Consider the following 26646-nt stretch of genomic DNA (forward strand, 5'->3'; position numbering starts at 1 on the left):
AGAAAAAAAATCCATGGAAATATGCGTCCAGGGCCTCTTCGGGACCGGCAAGGGCAAAAGCAACCCACTGGCACGAGAGCAGCAGGGCTTAGCCCGAGCACAAGTCCCACAGGACTGCACAAAAGAACGCACATCTCGTGACAAGGAAGGCCACCAAAAGGATCTAGCCACCAAATCTCTGGTACCAAAGATTCCAGGATGACCAGCCAACACCGAACAATGAACCTCAGAGATAACTCTACTAGTCCATCTATCAGGGACAAACAGCTTCTCCGCTGGACAACGGTCAGGTCTATCAGCCTGAAACTCCTGCAGCACCCGCCGCAAATCAGGGGAGATGGCAGACAAAATTACCCCTTCTTTGAGAATACCAGCCGGCTCAGGAACTCCCGGAGAATCAGGCACAAAACTCCTTGAAAGGGCATCAGCCTTCACATTCTTAAAGCCCGGAAGGTACGAAACCACAAAATTGAAGCGGGAGAAAAACAGCGACCATCGAGCCTGTCTAGGATTCAACCGCTTGGCAGACTCGAGATAAGTCAGATTCCTGTGATCCGTCAAGACCACCACGCAATGTTTGGCTCCCTCAAGCCAATGTTGCCACTCCTCAAATGCCCACTTCATAGCCAACAACTCTCGATTGCCCACATCATAATTGCGCTCAGCAGGCGAAAACTTTCTAGAAAAGAAAGCACATGGTTTCATCACGGAGCCATCAGAACCTCTTTGAGACAAAACAGCCCCTGCTCCAATCTCAGAAGCATCCACCTCGACCTGAAACGGGAGCGAAACATCTGGCTGACACAACACAGGGGCAGAAGAAAAACGACGCTTCAGCTCCTGAAAAGCCTCAACGGCCGCAGAGGACCAATTGACCACATCAGCACCTTTCTTGGTCAAATCAGTCAATGGTTTAACAACACTAGAAAAATTAGCGATGAAGCGACGGTAAAAATTAGCAAAGCCCAGAAATTTCTGAAGGCTCTTCACAGAAGTAGGCTGAGTCCAATCACAAATGGCCTCAACTTTAACAGGGTCCATCTCGATAGTAGAAGGGGAAAAAATGAAGCCCAAAAATGAAACCTTCTGGACTCCAAAGAGACATTTAGACCCCTTCACAAACAAGGAATTAGCACGAAGGACCTGGAACACCATTCTGACCTGCTTCACATGAGACTCCCAATCGTCCGAAAAGACCAAAATATCATCCAAATATACAATCATGAATCTATCCAGGTACTTTCGGAAGATGGCATGCATAAAGGACTGAAACACAGATGGAGCATTAGAAAGCCCGAATGGCATCACCAAGTACTCAAAATGGCCCTCGGGCGTATTAAATGCTGTTTTCCATTCATCGCCCCGTTTAATACGCACAAGATTATACGCCCCTCGAAGATCTATCTTGGTGAACCAGCTAGCCCCCTTAATCCGAGCAAACAAATCAGACAGTAGCGGCAAAGGGTACTGAAATTTGACGGTGATTTTATTGAGAAGGCGGTAATCTATACAAGGTCTCAGAGAACCATCCTTCTTGGCCACAAAAAAGAACCCTGCTCCCAACGGTGACGACGACGGGCGAATATGCCCTTTCTCCAAGGACTCCTTTATATAACTCCGCATTGCGGCATGTTCTGGCACAGATAAATTGAACAGTCGGCCCTTCGGAAACTTACTACCAGGAATCAAATTAATAGCACAATCACAATCCCTATGAGGAGGTAGGGCACTGGATTTGGGCTCATCAAATACATCCCGGTAACCTGACAAGAACTCAGGGACTTCAGAAGGATGGGAAGACGAAATAGACAACAATGGGACATCCCCATGTACCCCTTGACAACCCCAACTGGATACAGACATTGATTTCCAATCCAATACTGGATTATGGAGCTGTAGCCATGGCAAACCCAAAACGACCAAAAAGCGAATATCCTCCTGATGTGCAGGAGCCATGCACATGGTCAATTGAGTCCAGTACTGAGGCTTATTCTTGGCCAAAGGTGTAGCATCAATTCCTCTCAATGGAATAGGATACTGTAAGGGCTCCAAGAAAAAACCACAGCGCCTGACAAACTCCAAGTCCATCAAATTCAGGGCAGCGCCTGAATCCACAAATGCCATAACAGAATAGGATGACAAAGAGCAAATCAGAGTAACGGACAAAAGAAATTTTGGCTGTACAGTACCAATGGTGGCAGACCTAGCGAACCGTTTAGTGCGCTTAGGACAATCAGAGATAGCATGAGTGGAGTCACCACAGTAAAAACACAGACCATTCTGACGTCTGTATTCTTGCCGTTCAACTCTGGTCAAGGTCCTATCACATTGCATAGGCTCAGGCTTCTGCTCAGAAAATACCGCCAAATGGTGCACATTTTTACGCTCACGTAAGCGTTGATCGATCTGAATGGCCAAGGACATAGACTCATTCAGACCAGCAGGCGTGGGGAATCCCACCATAACATCCTTAAGGGCTTCAGACAGACCCTTTCTGAAAATTGCTGCCAGGGCACACTCATTCCACTGAGTAAGCACAGACCACTTTCTAAACTTCTGACAATATACCTCCGCTTCATCCTGACCCTGACACAAAGCCAGCAAAATTTTCTCTGCCTGGTCCACTGAATCTGGTTCATCATAAAGCAATCCAAGCGCCAGAAAAAACGCATCAACAATACTCAATGCAGGATCTCCTGGCGCAAGGGAGAGTTCACAACAGGAACCACAGATGGGCAAGTCTGCAGAGCTGTTTGCACATTCTATTCCAATGTCATCAGAAGTTTGCTCCAAAGATTCACAAACTCAAGAGGATGAACTCATGTGCACCAATGGTCAAAATGTTTTTCAGTTGGTACTGGAGCTGTACAAACTAGAGTCCAAGCAGAATCCAAACCTTCATCACTAGACTGTAACCAGGGGAGGGGTGGAGGTTATTCTGTTGAGACTCAGATACCTGAGGTTCCCACAGATTATACTGTACTGTCAGGGCAGAAAGAGGGTGAATCTCAGGGCAAGGAGTGGGAAAACAAAGAGGATGACGATGAGATTGTAGATCCTACTTTGTATGAAAGTAAAGGCATGCAGCTGAGTAGCTAATCAGAGGAGGGGGAGGAGGAAAATGACAAGTAGGTTGCTGTGCGGCTACCCGCACAGACACTGAGTGATGCAACCAGAGCAAGCACTGCATCTTCAGCCACAATTCTGGCTGTAACAAGCAGCAGCTCTACAGTTTGCAGGGACAGCAATGGTTGGCTAGCCTGGCCCTTTTTTTAGACCACAAAGTATGACCCAACTAGGGTTATCTTCCGCTTTGTAAAAAATAACTGAGTAGAGGCAAAAAATCCAATAAATGTATTATATGCATGAAGCGGCACATGCGCGATCAACATGCGTTAGTCTAAAATGTGGACCAGTGAGCCTCGCCAACTACCGGCCACCCCATCAACCACATCTACTGACTATTTCTCCTTGATCAATGTGGCAAGTGTTTTTGCACAAATCTCCATCCGCAGAACCTCCACTTCTTTACATGCTACAGTCATGGAAAGAGTCCATCAGCTGTTACGGGAGTGAACATGCCTGCTGTTTTTGACTGATCTCAAACACTGAGCACATCACATCTTTCTCAGTCCACCGCAGCATCCCTGCCTGGACCTCACAGTCCAGCAGTTTGTCATGTTCACCCTACTCCACCCTCTGTCAGCAGAGAAGCTAGCCCTCACTTGCTCAGTTGTGGTCATGTAAAAGTTTGTTTCATCCGACACATGGCAAAGCTAAGAGTTTAAACTTCACCATCTCCAATCCACTAATAATAATAACCTTTATTTATATTTCGCAAACATATTCCACAGCACTTTTCAAGTCAGCAGTTCATATGAAACAGTCATAAGTTACAAAGTTAACTATAATCCAATTATAGCAAAAATAATGATGAATATGCTCGTACGAGCTTACAATCTACAATGAGGTGGGGGTGACACAAAGTACAGGTTCTTGTTTACAATGATGGTCCAACCATCTTGAGAAAATGGGGGTTAGTTACTGGCTGGCTGAGGTAGTCACCAGCCAATACTTGTATTTTTGAGGGGTGGGGTGGAGTTTGTTGGCAAATTATGTTCAGAGAAGCATAGAAAATGAGCTATATATAAAAAGGACTTTGATTAGAGAACTTGATAGGTTGCCCTAAACAGATGTGTTTTTAGGCAGCGCCTAAAAATGTGTAAGTTGCAGCTAGTCCTAATTTCTTAAGGTAGAGAGGGGAAGAGGAGACAAAGACCAGATCAAAGGTGTTACTGTTTTTTGTATCTCAGAGGTTGAAAGTTGTGAGAGGCAAAGAGAAGTAGTTAGAGATAGAATGTGGGATGCAGTTGGGGAGGTGGGGCTGTTTATGGGAATGTTGAAGTCTCCCAGGATAACGGTTGGCAATTCTGAGGCCATGAAAGGCGGCAGCCAGGCAGAAAAGTGGTCAAGTAAGAGGATTTGTGAACCTGGGGGACGGTATCTGACCGCTACTCTGAGGGAGAGAGGATGAAAGAGCCTGATGATGTGGACCTCAAAAGAAGAATGGCGTACAATCGGCCTGTATTTATGGTGGCACTAGAGTTCTAGTCCTCTTCCTCTCTGAAGAGACAATTTGCATATTTCCCATTGCGGCTTTAAGTCTCCTCACCTCGACATGCTTATCATGTCACTCTCCGCAAGGAGAAACGATACTTCTTGGATCCCGGTCAATCACCTCTCAATCAGCCAAACCAGAACTCCACTTTGCACTGACTAGGGGCAGTCCCCCGAAACACAGTGTCTGCAAATTGAGATACTGGTTTGGCTATTATCCTAAGTCATGTGACAAGGCTTTTTAAAGGGCCGACATTGACTGTTAGGATTGCTACTTCCAATAGGTGGCACTAGAGTTCTAGTCCTCGTCCTCTCTGAAGAGACAATTTGCATATTTCCCAGAGGAGCATTGCAGCTTTAAGTCTCCTCACCTCGACATGCTTATCATGTCACTCTCCGCAAGGAGAAACGATACTTCTTGGATCCCGGTAAGACGCCTCTCAATCAGCCAAACCAGATCTCCACTTTGCACTGACGAGGGGCAGTACCCCGAAACACAGTGTCTGCAAATTGAGATTCTGGTTTGGCTATTATCCTAAGTCATGTGACAAGGCTCGTTAAAGGGTCGACATTGACTGTTAGGATTGCTACTTCAAATAGGTGGAACTAGAGTTCTAGTCCTCTTCCTCTCTGAAGAGACAATTTGCATATTTCCCATTGCGGCTTTAAGTCTCCTCACCTCGACATGCTTATCATGTCACTCTCCGCAAGGAGAAACGATACTTCTTGGATCCCGGTCAATCACCTCTCAATCAGCCAAACCAGAACTCCACTTTGCACTGACGAGGGGCAGTCCCCCGAAACACAGTGTCTGCAAATTGAGATACTGGTTTGGCTATTATCCTAAGTCATGTGACAAGGCTTTTTAAAGGGCCGACATTGACTGTTAGGATTGCTACTTCCAATAGGTGGCACTAGAGTTCTAGTCCTCGTCCTCTCTGAAGAGACAATTTGCATATTTCCCAGAGGAGCATTGCAGCTTTAAGTCTCCTCACCTCGACATGCTTATCATGTCACTCTCCGCAAGGAGAAACGATACTTCTTGGATCCCGGTAAGACGCCTCTCAATCAGCCAAACCAGATCTCCACTTTGCACTGACGAGGGGCAGTACCCCGAAACACAGTGTCTGCAAATTGAGATTCTGGTTTGGCTATTATCCTAAGTCATGTGACAAGGCTCGTTAAAGGGTCGACATTGACTGTTAGGATTGCTACTTCAAATAGGTGGAACTAGAGTTCTAGTCCTCTTCCTCTCTGAAGAGACAATTTGCATATTTCCCAGAGGAGCATTGCGGCTTTAAGTCTCCTCACCTCGACATGCTTATCATGTCACTCTCTGCAAGGAGAAACGATACTTCTTGGATCCCGATCAGACGCCTCTCAATCAGCCAAACCAGATCTCCACTTTGCACTGACGAGGGGCAGTACCCCGAAACCAGGGCCGGACTGGCCATAGGGCAGTTCTGGCAAATGCCAGAAGGGCCGATGGCAGTAGTGGGCCGCTCGAATGTGCCGCTGTCGGCACACTCCCCACGCTGTCGCGGCACACTCCCGGCCCCACATTCAACTATACCGGCGTCTATGACGCCGGTACAGTTGAATGCAATGATGGAGGAGAGCGCGTCTGCTGACGCCCCCTCTCCCATCATTCCCCGCTCTGCCTGCCACTGACACTGCGGGTGCGCGATGACGTCATATCATCGCGCACCTGCTGTGTGACCGGGCGGGCAGACTGCGACTGCTGAGGCCGGAGCCAGGAGCAGCGCGGGACACGAGGAGAGAGGTGAGTAGTGTGTTTGTTTGTTTTTTTATCAATGAGTGATGACTGGATTGTGGAGCTATGGGGGGGGGGCTGCCTGCATTACTTTCTATGGGGGCTGCCTGCCTGCATTACTTTCTATGGGGGCTGCCTGCCTGCATTACATTCTATGGGGGCTGCCTGCCTGCATTACATTCTATGGGGGCTGCCTGCCTGCATTACATTCTATGGGGGCTGCCTGCCTGCATTACATTCTATGGGGGCTGCCTGCCTGCATTACATTCTATGGGGGCTGCCTGCCTGCATTACATTCTATGGGGGCTGTCTGCCTGCATTACATTCTATGGGGGCTGCCTGCCTGCATTGCATTCTATGGGGGCTGCCTGCCTGCATTACATTCTATGGGGGCTGCCTGCCTGCATTACATTCTATGGGGGCTGCCTGCCTGCATTACATTCTATGGGGGCTGCCTGCCTGCATTACATTCTATGGGGGGCTGCCTGCCTGCATTACATTCTATGGGGGGGCTGCCTGCCTGCATTACATTCTATGGGGGCTGCCTGCCTGCATTACATTCTATGGGGGCTGCCTGCCTGCATTACATTCTATGGGGGCTGCCTGCCTGCATTACATTCTATGGGGGCTACCTGCCTGCATTACATTCTATGGGGGCTGCCTGCCTGCATTACATTCTATGGGGGCTGCCTGCCTGCATTACATTCTATGGGGGCTGTGCTGCATTATATTGTATGGTGTCTGCCTGCATTACATTCTATGGGGGCTGGCTGCATTCCATTCCATGGGCCTGTGCTGCATTATATTCTATGGGGCTGGCTGCATTCCATTCCATGGGCCTGTGCTGCATTATATTCTATGGGGCTGGCTGCATTCCATTACATGGGCCTGTGCTGCATTATATTCTATGGGGCTGGCTGCATTCCATTCTATGGGCCTGTGCTGCATTATATTCTATGGGGCTGTGCTGCATTACATTCTATGGGGCTGTGCTGCATTACATTCTATGGGGCTGTGCTGTATTACATTCTATGGGGCTGTGCTGCATTACATTCTATGGGGGCTGCCTGCATTACATTCTATGGGGGCTGCCTGCATTACATTCTATGGGGGCTGTGCTGCATTATATTGTATGGTGGCTGCCTGCATTACATTCTATGGGGGCTGGCTGCATTCCATTCCATGGGCCTGTGCTGCATTATATTCTATGGGGCTGGCTGCATTCCATTCCATGGGCCTGTGCTGCATTATATTCTATGGGGCTGGCTGCATTCCATTCTATGGGCCTGTGCTGCATTATATTCTATGGGGCTGGCTGCATTACATTGTATGGTGGCTGTGCTGCATTATATTGTATGGGGCTGTGCTGCATTATATTCTATGGGGCTGTGCTGCATTATATTCTATGGGGCTGTGCTGTATTACATTCTATGGGGCTGTGCTGCATTTAATTCTATGGGGCTGTGCTGCATTACATTCTATGGGGGCTGTGCTGCATTACATTCTATGGGGCTGGCTGCATTACATTCTATGGGGGCTGTGCTGCATTACATTCTATGGGGACTGTGCTGCATTAAATTCTATGGGGCTGTTCTGTATTACATTCTATGGGGCTGGCTGCATTACATTCTATGGGGGCTGTGCTGTATTACATTCTATGGGGACTGTGCTGTATTACATTCTATGGGGGCTGTGCTGTATTACATTCTATGGGGGCTGTGCTATATTACATTCTATGGGGGCTGTGCTGTATTATAGTCTATGGGGGCTGTGCTGTATTATAGTCTATGGGGACTGAGCTGTAATGCTGGATACAGCTGTAATTATATGTTATATAGTCGTGTTACACTCCCCTCACTTCTTGTAGCCTACAAGTGTACAAAGATATTATACAGTCACCATGCGACAAGTGGGCCTGTGTGACTTCAAATGCCAGGGCTGAATTTTAGTCCCAGTCCGGCCCTGCCCGAAACACAGTGTCTGCAAATTGAGATTCTGGTTTGGCTATTATCCTAAGTCATGTGACAAGGCTCGTTAAAGGGTCGACATTGACTGTTAGGAGTGCTACTTCCAATAGGTGGCACTAGAGTTCTAATGCTCTTCCTCTCTGAAGAGACAATTTGCATTTTTTTAAATTAAAAAAGAATTGGTGGTGGCAGCAAGTTATGTGGGATTATCGTGGAGTTAGCAGTGTTCGTAAGGCGGTATATACACATATTCTATGCGTTGTAATCCAGAGGTGTATATGCCTTATGCTCACTGTTTTTTTTTTCAGATAACAAATTATTGTGAACAGCCTGCGGCCTCCTCGGTGGATCTTCGCCCAATCGTGTAATTGTCTGGAAGATATGGGCCAGCTAAGAGCAGTTCGATCCAAAGATCACAGCTGGTGGTTCTGCAACACTCCCGGTCTGTGATCTCTGTGATAATGGGATGAAACCCTTGACAAATTGGTTGGCCAATCCAATCTGCTGGCCACAGAAATGCAGCCTTTCCTCCTTGTGGATACAGACTATTTCTGAAAGTTGATGGCCGTGATAGTCCCCCAGTACCAGCTGCTCAGTCACCATTACTTCTCTAAGAAAGATGTGCCTAGACTACACTGCATGTCGCAGACAACATCACCCGTTCCTTGAAAAAATCTATTCTGACAGGGTGCATTTCAACACTAACACTTGGATAAGCAAACATGTCCAGGGCGTTAAGTCTCGCTAACTGGGCGACTCTGGTGGCAGTCGGGGCAGGCGGTGAAGAGGCTGCTCCTCAAGTTTTAGAATCCCCAAGGCTTGCAGGGCGTTTGGGGATGGAGAACTAAACGACTACACACCATAAGATGGAGAACTAAACTACTAGACAACAGGAGTTGGAGAACTAAACTACTAAACACCTAGTTTTGGAGCAGTAAACCACTACACACCAGGGGATTGAGAACTAAATCAAAACACAAGGGATAGTGAACTAAAACAGTGGACACTAAGGTGTCATAAGACAGCAAATCTTGAAATCCCCAAAGCTTGTGGGACAAACCTCTGTATCTAACACTTCCTCCACTGCTGCTGCCTCCCCCACCTCCTGTAGGGCCTGCACCTGCACCCTCAATCTCTCCCTAAGGCTACTTTCACACTTCCGTCTTTATAAAGATGTTGCAATGCGTCGATCTGTACAAAAAATGCATCCTGCAAAGTTGCCCACAGGATGCGTTTTTTGCGTTCAAGTCAGAAAAAATAGTACATAGTAAATATAGGAAAACTGACTGAACAGCAATCTAGTCTGAACTGGTGCATAACCAAAAAAGACATATAGCAAATAGATAAATGGCTGCACTCAATTTTACTGTGCAAAAGCAAGGAAATGTGCGATACATGAAATGGGAATAGCATAATGGCTTGTGAAATCTATGAAAAAAACACATGAGATGCTTAGCACAAGATTTGGCCAAAAATTGTGAGCCCATCCACCAAACGTCAAGGTAATCTCAGATCGGATGGGTACCTGACCTGTCTGCCTAGTGTGAACACTTACCTATGGCTAATAACATGGTAAAGCCTGCATTTATAGGTAGGTCGGAACCAACTGTGTTTGGATGTAATTAAAATCACAGCATGGTGAAGGGCGGGGCGTTCAAGTCAGAAAAAATAGTACATAGTAAATATAGGAAAACTGACTGAGCAGCAATCTAGTCTGAACTGGTGCATAACCAAAAAAGACATATACATATACCTTGACGTTTCGTGGATGGGCTCACAATTTTTGGCCAATTCTTGTGCTAAGCATCTCATGTGTTTTTTTCATAGATTTCACAAGCCATTATGCTATTCACATTTCATGTATCGCACATTTCCTTGCTTTTGCACAGTAAAATTGAGTGCAGCCATTTATCTATATGTCTTTTTTGGTTATGCACCAGTTCAGACTAAATTGCTGTTCAGTCAGTTTTCCTATATTTACTATGTACTATTTTTTCTGACTTGAACGCCCCGCCCTTCACCATGCTGTGATTTTAATTACATCCAAACACAGTTGGTTCCGACCTACCTATAAATGCAGGCTTTACCATGTTATTAGCCATAGGTAAGTGTTCACACTAGGCAGACAGGTCAGGTACCCATCCGATCTGAGATTACCTTGACGTTTGGTGGATGGGCTTACAATTTTTGGCCAAATCTTGTGCTAAGCATCTCATGTGTTTTTTTCAGAGATTTCACAAGCCATTATGCTATTCACATTTCATGTATCGCACATTTCCTTGCTTTTGCACAGTAAAATTGAATGCAGCCATTTATCTATTTGCTATATGTCTTTTTTGGTTATGCACCAGTTCAGACTAGATTGCTGTTCAGTCAGTTTTCCTATATTTACTATGTACTATTTTTTCTGACTTGAACGCCCCGCCCTTCACCATGCTGTGATTTTAATTACATCCAAACACAGTTGGTTTCGACCTACCTATAAATGCAGGCTTTACCATGTTATTAGCCATAGGTAAGTGTTCACACTAGGCAGACAGGTCAGGTACCCATCCGATCTGAGATTACCTTGACGTCTGGTGGATGGGCTCACAATTTTTGGCCAAATCTTGTGCTAAGCATCTCATGTGTTTTTTTCATAGATTTCACAAGCCATTATGCTATTCACATTTCATGTATCGCACGTTTCCTTGCTTTTGCACAGTAAAATTGAGTGCAGCCATTTATCTATTTGCTATATGCCTATATCTGTGTCTCCTCCTCTTTTTACTCCTCCACCTCTTTTATTTTCGCATGACCATATGTACTTGTGACTTTTCCATGTGTTTGTTGTGTCTTCTGAGCAGTTTGTCAGCTTTTGGACACCTTTTAAGGTGTTTTCTATGTGTTTTCTATGTGTTTGTATGTGTTTGTGTTTGCCTGCCATTGGTTTCAATGGGGTTCGACAGTGTTCGTCGAACGTTCGACGAACATTCCTTGAACGCGCCCCAATTCAACGAACCGAACTCGAACACTAAGGGGGTGGCTCAGCACTACTAACCAGCAAGAAACTAATCGTTTACTTATGGAGACTCATAGAAGGCTGTTGGAGTATATAAAAGTGTTGAGACAAAAGCTTCAGGTCCAAAGAAAACCTGTCTGCTCAGAGGACAGTGCAAGCATTATTTCAAAAGATGACACCTGAGGATGAAATGGAAGTGTTCTTCACTAATTGTAAGATTTTCCAGAAGACCAGTGGATAGACCCCATTGCTCCATTACTCAGTTATGAGCTCCAGAAGACCTACAGTAGCTAAACAAGATGGCAAACAATGCCATAAGCTAAAAGCTGAAGTTCTTGCTTTTCTTTCTGTGATAAAGCCCAGCGGGTGCACGCTTTGTCATTACAGCTGGATAAACTCATGAGGTCACTTATGTATAATCTTTACCACCTGGCTAAAAAGTGGGTGCAGCCTGTGGTTTCTTCAGTTTTGAAAACCTTAGTCTTTATGTGCACACATTGTGGATTTGTTGCGAATCCGCAGCGTTTTTTCTGCGCAGAATTGCACCAAATCCACAAAGGAATGCTCAAGCAAGGTTAATCAATTGGAATCCAGAATTGGTGTGCACATGCTTCTGTCCTGATTCGCAGCGTTTTATTTTCCGTGGCATGTCAATTCTTTTTGCGGATCTGCAGCCTTTCTGCACCCATTGACTAAAGGCCCCGTCTCACATAGCAATTTACCAACGATCACGACCAGCGATACGACCTGGCCATGATCGTTGGTAAGTCGTTGTGTGGTCGCTGGGGAGCTGTCACACAGACAGCTCTCTCCAGCGACCAACGATCAGGGGAACGACTTCGGCATCGTTGAAACTGTCTTCAACGATGCCGAAGTCCCCCTGCAGCACCCAGGTAACCAGGGTAAACATCGGGTTACTAAGCGCAGGGCCGCGCTTAGTAACCCGATGTTTACCCTGGTTACCAGCGTAAATGTAAAAAAATGCCGTCTGCTTCCTGCTCTGACTGAGTGCCGCCGTACTGTGAGAGCAGAGCGCAGCGGTGACGTCACTGCTGTGCTCTGCTCTCACTGTACGGCCGGATCTCAGTCAGAGCAGGAAGCAGACGGCAAGGGACCTGACGGACATCAGATGGTGAGTATGTACTGTTTTTTTTTTTTTACATTTACGCTGGTAACCAGGGTAAACATCGGGTTACTAAGCGCGGCCCTGCGCTTAGTAACCCGATGTTTACCCTGGTTACCAGTGAAGACATCGCTGGATCGGTGTCACACACACCGATTCAGCGATGTCAGCGGGACCTCAGCGACCAAAAAACGGCGCAGGCCATTCTGACACGACCAGCGATCTCGCAGCAGGGGCCTGATCGCTGGTACGTGTCACACATAGCGAGATCGCTACTGAGGTCGCTGTTGCGTCACAAAACTTGTGACTCAGCAGCGATCTCGCTAGCGATCTCGCTATGTGAGACGGGGCCTTTACATTGAGTCACTCAAACCGCAGATGTAAAAAGGTTTGTGTATTTGCTTGCCAAAAAACGCTGCAGAAAGGAAATGATGTCAGAAGGAGGAAGAGTGTGTGGGTGGAGAATGTGTGTCTCTGTGTGTGTCTGCAGGTGTGTGTGTCTGTCTGCAGGTGTCCGTGTGTGAATCTCTCTGTGGGTGTTTGCGTCTGTCTGTGGGTGTCTGCGTCTGTCTGCGGGTGTCAGCAGGTGTGTGTACGTCTGTCTGCGGGTGTCTGTGTGTGTGTGTACCACGGAGTTGCCTGATAGGACTACTACTCCCACCTGGCTATGTCTATAAGATGCGCAATTTCTGGGACAGCTGAAAGCTGATGTTTTTAGCCTGGGGGGTGCCAATATCCATGGCCCCTTCCCAGGCTATTAATATCAGCCCACAGCTGTCTGCCTGTCTGTCTGTGGGTGTCTGCGTCTCTCTGTGGGTGTTTGCGTCTCTCTGTGGGTGTTTGCGTCTGTCTGTGGGTGTCTGCGTCTGTCTGCGGGTGTCAGCAGGTGTGTGTACGTCTGTCTGCGGGTGTCTGTGTGTGTGTGTACCACGGAGTTGCCTGATAGGACTACTACTCCCACCTGGCTATGTCTATAAGATGCGCAATTTCTGGGACAGCTGAAAGCTGATGTTTTTAGCCTGGGGGGTGCCAATATCCATGGCCCCTTCCCAGGCTATTAATATCAGCCCACAGCTGTCTGCCTAGCCTTTACTGGTTTGATTTTACAAGGGGACCCCATGTCAATTTTTTTCTGGCATTCACCTGTAAACTAGCCGGTAAAGGCTAAGCAAACAGCTGTGAGCTGATATTAATAGCCTGGGAACCTTTATGGCTATTGGCTCCTTCCCAGAATATTAACATCTGCCCTCAGCCGTTGGCTTTCCCTCTGCTGGTTATTAAAATTATGCGTGAGCCCATGCAATTTTTCTTTTAATTTTTGGAAAAATAAACAGATATTGCATTTCACGCAGATTTCTGAAGGTATGTTCCCATGGTCAGTAACCGGCAGTGCTTTGCACGCAGTAAATGTCCGCTCCATCCAAAGTGCTGCCGGCTTTTGAATGCAGGTGATTCCACATGTGTTCATTGAACTGTGCAGAATCACCGCACCCAAGTCCTGCCAACTCAGATGCAATGCAATGAAGGATAAATAAACGACAGGGATGTAGATCAACTGGTTTTCCTGGTGCAGTAGTATCTGAATACTGAGAATTATCTGCTGGACATTTCTCCTACCCAGCCAACCCTAAGAAGCCAGAAGACCCCTAAACCAGGTAAGTTCATTTCTAATTGAAAGGGGTTGACTGAGACCCATAATGTGGTAACTGATGTGGACATGTTAGTCCTTAAATGGTCTTTTAATGTCAAGAACATTGTTTGCTATCCTGTGCAATACCGCGTCCGGAACTGTTGAAGCTGCGTCCAGTGTTGCCAGGGGGAAAGAATGAGGAACCAGACAGGACCCATGACCTGGTGAAAGGGGGCATGGTGAGCAGAGAGGCAAGGGAGCAGGAAGCGTGGGAAAAGGCAGAGGGTTCCCGCTGAGATAGAATGGAAGCAGGGGTGCATCACGGTCTGCAGAGTGAGAGAAAGTGCGGAGCCGAGATCCGGGAGAAATTCATTAAGGGCCCCCGGGAATCAGTGAGCGCGAGGTGGTCGCATCGAGAAGCGAGTGCCAGGTGCATGATCGTGAGGCGTGCTTCCCTTCCCCATTGCTGAGAGTACAGCGGAGCATGCACTGGACAGAGACTCTTATGGCACTTCCCACTTCGGCTTCACAGATTAATGGACTAGGGGCTCAACGGTGACCGCCCGTTGCCACCAGAAGCTGGATGGTGTGTTGGCGGAGTACTCCTGAAGACGCAATGCCGGCCGTTGCCGGTATTTCCCCTTTCATCAGACTGCATGTGGTGACGGAAAAGTTAAGTCACGATAAGTGAAGTTTGATAACAAGACTGTTGTTATACCATAATCCTATTCTTAACTATCTGTTACGTCCCTGCGAGGAGTTCATTGTTACAAATTTAACCGCACTATTGTTAATCATTGCTCTGCATTCCCTGCGTTACTGCATGCTTGAATCTGCTTACAGTGCTGTCAATGACTGGATCATGTGGGTCATTGTCCACTTGTAGATGAGTCCATGGAGTGTGATAGAGGGTTGAGAAAGTCACTGTTTGCCCATCCTCCTCACTCGGGCCCTACTGCCTCATAATTCAGGGAGACAAAATTGCAGGGTGATTGTATAGGGGCACTGTTGATGCTTTGTTGGATTTTGATGGTCTGGTGCCTCTAGTCCATGACAGCTTGGTTGACACCAAAAAACTGCAGAGCAGATTAGTTGCAGTCATCTAGAAACAACGAGACACTAAGGATTAACCTACCACTCTATAGTGTCTTGAAAACCCATGTGAATAAGTGACTCATTAAGTCGGATGGTAAAGACTTTAATGCATATGTGATTGCAGGTTTTGATAACTGTGGAAAATGCTACACGTGTCTTTACCCAATGCAAATGTCTCTGTTGTTAACTCTATACCCTTGGCATAATGTGAAAACATACAAGCTGAAGGAGTGACCTCCAGTGAAAGTAAGAAATCACCCGTAGAGGTTTTTGCAGGAGATGTTGGTGAAGTCCCACCTAATATTGGTCTCCCTGACATGCCGGTCACCAGGACCGGACTGGGACTAAAATTCAGCCCTGGCATTTGAAGTCACACAGGCCCACTTGTCACATGGTGACTGTATAATATTTTTGTACACTTGTAGCTTACAAGAAGTGAGGGGAGTGTAACACGACTATATAACATATAATTACAGCTGTATCCAGCATTACAGCTCAGTCCCCATAGAATGTAATACAGCACAGCCCCCATAGAATGTAATGCAGCCCGCCCCCATAGAATGTAATGCAGCCAGCCCCCATAGAATGCAATGCAGCACAGCCCCCATAGAATGTAATGCAGCACAGCCCCCATAGAATGTAATACAGCACAGTTCCCATAGAATGTAATGCAGCCATCCCCCATAGAATGTAATACAGAACAGCCCCATAGAATGTAATGCAGCACAGTCCCCATAGAATGTAATGCAGCCAGCCCCCATAGAATGTAATGCAGCCAGCCCCCATAGAATGTAATGCAGCCAGCCCCCATAGAATGTAATGCAGCCAGTCCCCATAGAATGTAATGCAGCCAGCCCCATAGAATGTAATGCAGCACAGCCCCCATAGAATGTAATACAACACAGTCCCCATAGAATGTAATGCAGCCAGCCCCCAAATAGCCCCACAATCCAGTTATCACTCATTGATATATAATAATAGTAAAAAAAAACCAAACTACTCTACTCACCTTTCCTCTTCCCCCGTGCTGCTCCTGGCTCCGGTCTCAGCAGCTGCAGTCTGCCTGCCCGGTCACACAGCAGGTGCGCGATGATATGACGTCATCGCGCATCTGCAGTGTCAGCGGCAGGCAGAGCGGGGAATGATGGGAGAGGGAGCGTCAGCAACGCTCTCTCCTCCATCATTGCATTCAACTGTACCGGCGTCTATGACGCCGGTATAGTTTAATGCGGGGCCGGGAGTGTGCCGACAGCGGAGAGAGTGTGCCGACAGCGGCACACTCGAGCGGCCCACTTCTGCCACCGGCCCTTCTGGCATTTGCCAGAACTGCCCGATGGCCAGTCCGGCCCTGCCGGTCACCAAAGATAACTTTGGGACAGCCAAACTTGGCGATCCAGTGTTAAACCAAACACAAGAGAGGGGTAAAAGTAATATGTGGGGTACTCTAAGAACCTGGGGCTGAGAAAAATAAAATGTTCCCATAGTTTGCAGGGAGAAACGACCTGTTATACAGGTTAAATTAGTTTTTTATGGACAAATTGGCAAGGAGATTTAGGAACTATTAGCTACTCAACAAATTGTGAAGGACCGAGCTCACGCAACTGTGTGAAGGGGTCGTTTAGCCTAAGATAAAACAAAATAACTGGATCCTACAACTGTTTTATTGTGAATCTTGCTTACCATGTCAAGCTATATACATACTACGTTTATGGCCATTGTAGCGTGCATATGCACTGGAGGAATAACTATCTATGGTATCAATCTTTTAATTTTCTTCACCTGTCTATAATATATTCCATATTGATTGGAGAAGAACACCTCCGTATTTCACACCTGAAAAAGCTAGAAATCGAAACATGTTGGGCGTATTTCTTACTACTACTTCACAGGATCCAGTTTCTAGTACACAGAGCACAAGTCCTGTGTGCCCGGTCGGAGGTAATAAAACAAGATTTTTCAAAAAGATTTTCTGTACAAAGTGACACCTCTGATTTTGGCGTAGGGGTGGTATTGTCACAAGTAAGGGGTGCAAAGGAAAATCCTGTGGTTTACTTGTGTTTAATGTAGAATGACCGTGAGAAAAAAATATGCCATTGTGGGGGAGTGTTTGGCAACTAAATAGGCATAAGAAGCATTTGGATATTTCTTGATAAGGAGAGCATTCAAATTGGTGCTGGACCACCAAAGCTCCGCTCAAGTGGAAGTGTCAAAATCAGAAAAAAAAGAGATGAGTGACCCGATGGTTCACGTTGTTATAACATTTTAGTTTTTCAATTGAGCATATGGAGCGCCCGCCAGGGCCATGGGGTACTCGGTACCGGGCTGGTTCTGTTCTTAAAGGGGTGGTCACGATGGCAGTGATCTAGTCTGTGGCCCTGGTCGTCCAATAAAAGGGGTTGAAGAAAGTGGGAATAAAGTTTATAAATAGTGATGAGCGAGTGTACTCGTTGCTCGGGAGTATAATACAGGATGTAACTCAGGATCAGTAATGTAATGTATGAATACAGTGACTCCACCAGCAGAATAGTGAGTGCAGCTCTGGAGTATAATACAGGATGTAACTCAGGGTCAGTAATGTAATGTATGTACACAGTGACTGCAGCATCTCTGGATTATAATACGGGATGTAACTCAGGATCAGTAATGTATGTACACAGTGACTGCACCAGCAGAATAGTGAGTGCAGCACTGGAGTCTAATACAGGATCAGCACAGGATAGGTAATGTAATGTATGTACACAGTGACTTCGCCAGCAGAATAGTGAGTGCAGCTCTGGAGTATAATACAGGCTGTAACTCAGGATCAGTAATGTAATGTATGTACACAATGACTGCAGCAGCAGAATAGTGAGTGCATCTCTGGATTATAATACAGGATGTAACTCAGGATCAGTAATGTATGTACACAGTGACTGCACCAGCAGAATAGTGAGTGCAGCACTGGAGTATATAATACAGGATGTAACTCAGGATCAGTACAGGATCAGTAATGTATGTACACAGTGACGGCACCAGCAGAATAGTGAGTGCAGCTCTGGAGTATATAATACAGGATGTAACTCAGGATCAGTAATGTATGTACACAGTGATTGTGCAGCGCCCCAGAGTCCTGGTCATTGCAGTACTGTTGCTCTGCCACTAAGGGGAGTGATGGTATGTCTGATTGCACTAAAGGAGTTCATCTGACCAGGTAACACACACCCACAATACACTTCACACTCCGGCCACCAGGGGGGGGGGGTTCTATCTATTAGACCACTCCTCACACTTGGGTAAAACTGGGGGTTGGACAGGAAGTTAGGGAGAAAGTAGCTGGGAAGAGCTCGAGAGAGGACCTGTCAGGGGTGGGATCCTGGCAGAGCCCTCGTGAACAGGAAAGAATGTTACAGAGCCGTGCCTGTGCTTACAGCGGCAGTCTCCTAAGAAAGGACAAGAAGCGAGGTTTATTGTGAAGGAGTGAGAAACGGGAATACAGCAAAGAGGTGATAGGACCAGAAGGAGTCGTGCTGTAAGATCGAGGCAACATCCTTCTGAGGCGCAAAGTCGGTGGCCGTAACGCCGAGAAAGTAAGAGACTCTAAGCATTACTTCAAACCACGGCAGGACAGCCAATTATAGGTTGGCTGTCTCACTTAAACACCTAAGCAGACAACGGAGGCAGCTGTGGGAGAGGGGCGACACTAGGGTCCCGGAAGAACTCCAGGCCTACCCCATCATACGGGTGCGTCCTAGCCATATCATCTGGGGGATGGAGAGAACAAATATCAGAGACCGACACAACAGTTGTGAGGACTATCCCGGGGTGCTCAGCAGGGAAGTACTACAACACACAGGCGCTAGAAGGTAGACACTGATTCCCATCTGCTAAGGGAACTCCGGTTGTGTCTTTGGACCGGCCGGTCTCAGCCAGCCCTGTTAACAGTGCTCTGGATTGAGTATCTCAAATCCTTCAGTAAAGAGGTAAAGAGACTGCAACCCTGTGTCCTCGTTATTCATTGCGACCTGCACCATCACAACTTTCATTGGACGCCCCTTAGCAGGGTCATGGACCGGGTCTAGCCACCGTGACAATCCAAGAACCGAGACAGAGAGGCCCGGTACCGGGTACCCCTCGGCCCTGCGACAGTGGGGGCACTCCAACTTGGCTTTACGAACAGGATCTACTTAAGCCTGAAGAATCAGGTCATGTGTGCCTTGGAACTGTGATTTATTGTGCCTGGACTGTGACTTATTGCAAAGACTGTGTATTGCCACTTGCCGCCAAGAGTTCCCGCCACAATTCGCCATCGCCGCGCACGGAGGGAGGAGCCTTAGCTTCGTGGGCGGAACCGGTCAAAAGGAGCGCGGAACGAGAAAGCGCGGTAAAGAGCCAACCCCGGAAGAGGAACCCCGACCTCCAGCAGGTTAGTAGGAGGAAGGGACGGCCATGTCTGAGTCGGGAGGAGCGGAGGCGGCGGTCGCAGCCGTGGACACAGAGGCAGCTCCGGTCCCCGCAGCGGACGTAGCCGCGGCCCTAATAACACCACCGGTTGCCGCAGAGCCCGCTGCCCCCATCAGCCAGTCGGAGACCGCCGCCACCACAACGGCCGTAATGCCCTTCTCTATGCCGTACCTGCCCGGAGCGGCCTGGCTCCCGCGATACTCCGGGGAGTCGCATACATTAACTGACTTTAAAGAAGGGATCTGAAGCCTGCACGAGTTCTACCCCTTGACAGAGCCTCAGAAGGTTCATATGATAACAAACCAACTCTTTGGGGCGGCTTTGAGAGAAGTGAAGTCCTGGCCCGCCGCGGATAAGGGAACTGCACAGCAGGTTTTTGCAAAGCTTAAAGCCACTTTTGATACCCGTACTGCTACAGAAATTAAATTGACTTTCTATGGATGCAAACAGAGACCGCAGGATAGCTTACGGGACTATGCCCTTGTAGTGCCCCCACTGTCGCAGGGCTGAGGGGTACCCGGTACCGGGCCTCTGAGTCTCTGTTCTGGGGTTGTCACGGTGGCTAGGCCTGGTCCGTGACCCTGCTGAGGGGCGTACAATGAAGGTGGAGGGGATGGTGATGATGTTGTGGTGGTGCGGTGCAGGTCGCAGTAAATAACGAGAACACCAGGTTGCAGTCTCTTTACCTCTTTACTGAAGGTCCCAGGATCCTCAGTCCGGAATACGGTTAACCGGGCTGCGCAAGTCCGGCCGGTCCGATGGCACCTCCAGAGTTCCCTTTGCAGGTGGAAATCTGTGCCTTCCTTCTAGCACTTGTGTGTTGTGGTCCTCCCCTGCTGTGCTTACGGGATAGTCCCCACAACTGTTGTGTCTGTTTCTGAAGTTCCCTCACAACTCGATTATGATGTTCTGCTTCGTCCCCAAGATGATATGGCTAGGACGCACCCGTATGACGGGTAGGCTCGGAGTTCTTCCGGGACCCTAGCGTCGCCCCTCTCCTGTTGTTGCCCCCTATGTCTTCGTAGGTGATTTGTGTGAGACAGCCCGCCTATAGCTGACTGTCCTGCCGTAGGTTTGAAGTATTGCTTGGAGCCTAGTACTTCCTCGGCGTTCCGGCCACCGGCTACGCGCCTCAGTAGGATGTTGCCTCGTCTTACAGCACGACTCCTACTGGTATTTCTCCTAGTTGCGTTGATCTCGTTTCTCACTCAGCACAATATACCTCGCTTCTTGTCCTTTCTTAGGGTACCGCCGCGATCAAGTGCAGGCGCGTTCCCGTAACGTTCTCTCTGTTCGCTAGGCCTCTGTCAGGATCTCACCCCTGACAGGGACCCCCCTGAGTCTCTCCCCGCAACACCCTCTGCCACAGGGTGCTGCCTGTTCGATTCCCAGTCAGCTTCTGTCTAACTTTCTGCCTAACCCCCAGTTTTACCAGATTGTGAGGAATGGCCTAATACCCCTTAGCTCCCCCTGGAGACCAGACTGTGAAGTGTTTTGGTGACTGTGATACCTGGTCAGAAGAACTCCTTCAGTGCCATCAGACGTACCATAGCCCCCCTTAGCGGCGGAGCATCAGTACTGCAACGACCAGGACTCTGGGGCGCTGCACCCTTAATCTCCAGGAGGCGCTGCGGGCCATTAAGCAGAGTGACCCCGGCAGCATGCAAGATGAGGATAAACTCCTGATAGAGCGGTTCATTGAGGGGCTCCTGTGCAGCCACCAAAGGGGCCAATTGCACTTCCTGGCCATGCAAAATCCAGACCTGAATTTTGCGCAATTCAAGGATAAAGGCACCCAGGCACTGCAGGAGCGACAGCCCAGCCGTGCGGCACCCCCCAGGCGTCAAGCCCTCACGTACCACCAGGAGGTGGCGCCAGATGCCCCAGTCGCTGCCGAGGCCGATGCCCCGAGCTTAGAGGACGACTCCCCTGCAGGACTCCGCCTCCAGATGCAGGAGCTGACCAAGAGCGTTGCTGCCCTAGCCCGGACTGTGCAGTCCCTACAGGAGAAGATCCAGCTGGCCTCCAGACCAGAGGATGTCCCCTGGATGCGACAGAGGAGGACTCCGCCGACCAGAGGCCGGGACGACGATCGCTTTCATCAGGACGGACGACCTATCTGCCGACCTATCTGCAAGGTACTGTCCTTTAAACGAGCAACCCCTGGGGCAAAGGGCCAACCCCCAGGAGTAGGACGATCAGGCCCGCAGCATTGGAGAGCCAAATACGTTGGAGGGCGACCAGTTCTTCCTGTTGTGATCGACGGTATCCCCATGAACGCTTTGCTGGACACCGGTTCTCAGGTGACGACTATGCTTTACGTGCTTTATAAACGGTATTGGGAGGACACCGATATTACTCGTGGCCCCGATGACGATTTCACCATAATAGCCAGTAATGGTCAGCCATTGCCACAAGTGGGGTATAAAGAGGTCACCATCAAAGTGGGGCGGGTGGAATTGAAGGCCCAAGGGATTGTAATTGTTGATATTGACCGCCGTGAATGTAATTCCATGATGACTATCGGTACCAATGTTATAGAAAATTGTCTTGCAGAAGTTATCGTCTTGTTACAACAGGTAGCAGAAACCGCTGGCTACAGTGAACAACGCGCCCTGCAAAAAGAAATCAGGGCTCTGATGCAGAGACAACAGGTAGAGTTGACTGGTGGTGAAATTGGTCGTGTCACTGTGAGTGATTCAAACCCCATCGCGATACCCCCCAGGAGTGAGATGTTAATATGGTGTCGGGCAGCCATAGGCCTCATGGGTAAGGACTACCAGGCCCTGGTAGAACCCGTATATTCAGACAATAGGCCTACTCTCCTAACGGCCGGGGGGTGGTCGACGTCCGCCAGGGGAGGGTGCCAGTACGTGTCCTTAATTGTGGGGAAGAAGAGGTCCATCTCACCAAGTATGCCACGCTCGCCAAACTGTTCGCTGTCAATAATAGTGTGATACAGACACCTGGACCCTTGGTCTCGTCTAACCTGGCGGAGGACAACGGTTCTGCCGGGCACTCGAAAGATTGGTGTCGGGAATTGCATGTGGGCACTGACTCTACCCCATCCCACCAGAAACAGGGGGCCTACAGGGTGGTTCACGAGTACGAGCGGGTATTTAGCAAACACCCCTTAGATTTTGGACAGGTGAAAGGGATCCAACATCATATCCCCACAGGAGATCATCGGCCCATAAAAGAGAGATACCGCCCTGTACCCCCAGCTCATTACCAGTGTGCCAAGGACATGTTGCGAGAAATGAAGGAGGCTGGGGTGGTGAGAGATAGTTGTAGCCCCTGGGCAGCTCCATTAGTCCTTGTTAAAAAGAAAGATGGCACAACGAGGATGTGTGTTGATTACAGGCAGTTGAATCGCATTACACATAAGGATGCATACCCACTGCCCAGGATAGAGGAGTCTCTGGCTGCCTTAAAATCTGCTAACTACTTCTCTACCTTAAATCTCACCAGTGGGTACTGGCAGGTTCCCGTGGCGGAGGCGGATAAAGGGAAGACGGCCTTCACGACACCGATGGGTCTCTGCGAATTCAACTACATGCCCTTCGGATTGTGCAATGCCCCGGGGACGTTCCAGAGGATGATGGAGTGCTGTCTGGGGCACAAGAACTTTGAAACCGTACTGCTGTATCTGGATGATGTCATTGTCTTCTCTAAGACCTACGAAGACCATCTGAAGCACCTGGCTGAGGTGTTTGAAGCCCTGTCCAACTTTGGCTTAAAGGTGAAACCGTCCAAATGCGATCTGCTGAAACCCAAAGTGCAGTACTTGGGCCATGTGGTGAGTGCTGAAGGAGTGGCCCCAGACCCCGACAAGGTTATGGTGATCCAGGACTGGCCGAAGCCCAGCAACCTCCACGAAGTCCGGCAGTTCCTCGGGCTGGTAGGCTATTACCGGAGGTTCATTAAGGACTTCACCAAGAAGGCCGCGCCATTGCAAGACCTGTTGGTGGGCCAATCAAAGAAGACCAAGGGGAAGAACACCCCGTTTGATTGGAATGAGGGGCTGGAAGGATCCTTCACTTGCTTGAAGTCGGCACTGATGGGAGAAGAGGTACTGGCCTACCCTGAATATGACCAACCGTTTGTGCTGTATACGGATGCCAGCAATGTAGGATTGGGGGCCGTGCTGTCCCAGGTCCAGAAAGGCAAGGAGAGGGTAATCGCTTACGCCAGCAGGAAGCTTCATCCCACGGAAAGGAACCCTGACAACTACAGTTCCTTTAAGCTGGAATTCCTTGCCATCGTCTGGGCAGTGACAGAGAGGTTCAAACACTACCTGGCCTCGGCGAAATTCATTGTCTTCACGGATAACAATCCGCTGACGCACTTGGATACAGCCAAACTCGGGGCCTTGGAACAGCAGTGGATGGCCCGGCTGTCCAACTACGACTTCACCATCAAGTACCGGGCAGGACGCAAGAATGCGAATGCCGATGCCTTTTCCCGGATGCCCAATTTGCCAGAAACGGGGGAGGACCCGGAGGCACTTGAAGAGGTAGAGCTGCCCGCGTTCCATCGCCCCAAAGCCACTCAGTACTCCCATCATGTGAAGAACAGGCACAAGAACCAACAGGATGCCACGCTGAATCCCCTGCCCCATCACGGATGGGTGGAGACCCAGGATGGTGACCCCGTGGTCCGTCGGGTGAAAGAGCTCTTGACGCAGGCAGGGTTGCATCCCTGCCCGGATGATCCACAGGAGACACAACAGCTGTGGAAGGGGAGAAGCAAACTGTTTATTCACAATGGTAAGCTGTGCCGGAGGAGCATCGACCCACGTACTCATGAATTGGTATGGCAGATAGTGGTGCCAAGGTGAGATGCGCCCATGGTTCTGGAAGCCTACCACGATGGAGCCGGACACTTCGGATGGAGGAAGCTGGAGAGGCTACTCCGAGGGAGGTTCTATTGGATTGGCATGAAGAGAGCCATTGAGAAGTGGTGTCGGGAGTGCGGTCCATGTAGCCTACGCAGGAAGGACCGTGACAGCCAATGGGCTCCCTTGCAGCCCATCATCACCAAACGGCCGCTCGAACTGGTCGCGCTGGATCATGTGAAGCTGACACCTAGCCGGTCAGGCTATATCTACGCTCTTACCATCGTAGATCACTACTCCAGATTTTTGGTGGTTGTACCTGTCAAGGATCTAACAGCCAGGACGGCCGCCAAGACCTTCCAGCAGTACTTTTGTAGGCCCCATGGGTACCCGGAGAAGGTACTGACCAATCAGGGACCAGCATTCGAAGCAGAGGTGTTCCAAGAGTTCTGCAATCTGTACGGGTGTAAGAAGATCAGAACCACACCGTACCATCCCCAAACCAACGGGATGTGTGAAAAGATGAACCAAGTGGTGATCGACTTACTGAAGACCTTGCCCGTAGAGGAACGGAACCTGTGGCCAAGAAAGTTGCCTGACTTGGTGGACATATACAATCACATCCCAGTGAATTCCACCAACTGCACTCCAGCGTACCTGATGCGAGGAAGATCTAGCAAGTTACCCGTTGATCTGGACATGGGGGTCCATATTCCCTGAAGATACCTCGCCGGATGCAGATTGGGATGCAGAAAGGCAGCGAAGATACCGCAAAGTACAGGAATGCGTGGAAAGAAGTCTCGCTCAGGCCAGACAGAAACAAGAAAGAGACTACAACCAGCATGCTCCTGCGATTCCCTTGTCACCTGGTGAGCAAGTACTCAAACGAAAGAGACTACACAAACTTGATGACCAATGGGAAGCGGAACCATATACCATCCTGCCATCCGATTTCGACAATACGAAGGTCTGTCTCATCAGCAAGGATGGAGGGGAGACCTCGACGGCGATATCCAGGGACCACCTTAAAGTCTGCCCTGATAAGTTGAGAGAGAGGGAAACGGCTCCAGGAACCTCCTCAACTGTAGAAGAGGAGAAGATGATACACACTGTTCTTGGTGATTTTCCCCAGTCCTGGACTCAGATAAATCAGGCCATCGTGGTACCTGTCCTAACGTTCCGTCAACCGAACCCACCAGAACTAATTGTGGTGCCAGATCATCCAGGCCCGCAATCTCAGCAGATCCTACCTGAAGATTCCATGCCAACCGTTGAACTGGCAAGTCCTCCCTCTGCTATCGGCGAATCTGCCGTACCCACTGTTTGTAGCAGCAGCCCTGAAAACTCAAGCATGCCAGTGCTACCCAGACTCACTAGAAGCGTAGCTAGAAGACAGTGCACTACACCAGCGGTAGCAAGCATAGCGGGCCCTGTTAGGCCAATAGCAACCCCTGCACTGCGGAGATCGACATGCAGCACCAAGAATCAAACTCCACTCCGCTACAAAACTTGGAGGTATTAATGAGGGCTGCTATTTAGTTGAAAATGTTTGTGTGCATATCTTTTGTTACAGGTTTAAAAAATGGACAACGGAGTAATGGACAGTGAATTGCTCCAAAAACTTCCAAAAGGGGACCCCTTTGTTTACCCGGGGTCCCCGCTGTTTCAACCACTGGACTGGGAGTCATAAACTGTGCATGACCCAAGATTTGCGTAACGTTCAAGTGTCCTCACCTCCCATAAAGGGAAGCATTGTTATATAGTTACTGGTTCATAGCATTTACTTGTTTATAGTGTTTCAAAGTTTTGTGTGTTTCCTGCTAACATGTAATGTTGTTTTTCTTTTCCCAGTCCGGGAATACTGGATTTAACCGGGGGAAGTGCAGCGCCCCAGAGTCCTGGTCGTTGCAGTACTGTTGCTCTGCCACTAAGGGGAGTGATGGTACGTCTGATTGCACTAAAGGAGTTCACCTGACCAGGTAACACACACCCACAATACACTTCACACTCCGGCCACCAGGGGGGGTGGTTCTATCTATTAGACCACTCCTCACACTTGGGTAAAACTGGGGGTTGGACAGGAAGTTAGGGAGAAAGTAGCTGGGAAGAGCTCGAGAGAGGACCTGTCAGGGGTGGGATCCTGGCAGAGCCCTCGTGAACAG

General features: G+C 48.8%; 1 long non-coding RNA gene across 1 annotated transcript in view; it reads left to right on the forward strand.

Annotated features, from left to right (window-relative positions):
- The window catches only part of LOC143818652 (uncharacterized), a 401158-nt gene extending 392282 nt beyond the window's left edge, over positions 1–8876 (forward strand). The window contains exon 3 of the long non-coding RNA XR_013224674.1: positions 8667–8876. This is a non-coding gene — a long non-coding RNA (uncharacterized LOC143818652). The remainder of the gene's footprint in view (positions 1–8666) is intronic.
- The last annotated feature ends 17770 nt before the right edge of the window (positions 8877–26646 follow it).

This window comes from Ranitomeya variabilis, chromosome 1 (assembly GCF_051348905.1).
Source record: "Ranitomeya variabilis isolate aRanVar5 chromosome 1, aRanVar5.hap1, whole genome shotgun sequence".
NCBI classification, from domain to species: domain Eukaryota; kingdom Metazoa; phylum Chordata; class Amphibia; order Anura; family Dendrobatidae; genus Ranitomeya; species Ranitomeya variabilis.